Genomic DNA, 903 nt, shown 5'->3' with positions numbered 1-903 from the left:
GGGGGGGTGGGGGTGGGGGGAAGGACTTCCCTGGTGGCACGGTGGCTAAGAATCCGCCTGCCAATGCAGGGGACATGGGTTCGAGCCCTGGTCCGGGAAGATCCCACATGCCGTGGAGCAACTAAGCCCGTGTGCCACAACTACTGAAGCCCGTGCGCCTGTAGCCTGTGATCCACAACAAGAGAAGCCACCGCAGTGAGAAGCACGCGCGCCGCAACCAAGAGTAGCCCCCCGCTCGCGGCAAGTAGAGAAAGCCCGCGTGCAGCAAAAAAGACCCAACGCAGCCAAAAATAAATAAATAAATAAATAAGTAAATTAAAAAAAAAAAAAAGAAAGAAAAATGGGGAACTAGGACCACGATAAGAGACACCACAGGGATGCAACCCCCAGATCCAGCCTGGTGGAAATTGTACAGGACAAACAACCCGATTGCTTTAACGTATAAAGAGCAAGAGGGGATAAAATAAAAAAAGAAAAAGGAGGAGGAACTATTACAAGACCCAAGAAAGCACACAGTGTGTGACCTCATGTAGATAAATATGAAAAAATCAAGGTGATACAACTTGGGAGATGGTACCTCTGGGGGAAGTGCTTGGGCAGGGGATCTGGGGGCCGGGATGTTTGGTCTGCGGTTCTGGCCCATGATGACCAGCTGCTCGATAGATGTGCTAACTCTACAGGACGCAGCCTGGGCCTTGCCGTGATTCTGGGGCCTCACTCATTCCTGTCCTCACCTTCTTTTTTTTTTTTGGCCTCGCAGCCTGGCATGTGGGATCCCCGACCCGGCATCGAACCTGTGTCCCCTGCAGTGGAAGCGGGAAGTCTTAACCACTGGACTGCCAAGTCCCTGTCGTCACCTTCCTAACACCCTCCCAGACCCTGGGCCAGTCCATGAGCCGTTGC

The sequence above is a fragment of the Neophocaena asiaeorientalis genome, unplaced genomic scaffold, assembly GCF_003031525.2.
Source record: "Neophocaena asiaeorientalis asiaeorientalis breed wild unplaced genomic scaffold, Neophocaena_asiaeorientalis_V1.1 scaffold469, whole genome shotgun sequence".
Taxonomy (NCBI): Eukaryota; Metazoa; Chordata; class Mammalia; order Artiodactyla; family Phocoenidae; genus Neophocaena; species Neophocaena asiaeorientalis.
This window is presented reverse-complemented; position numbering follows the sequence as displayed.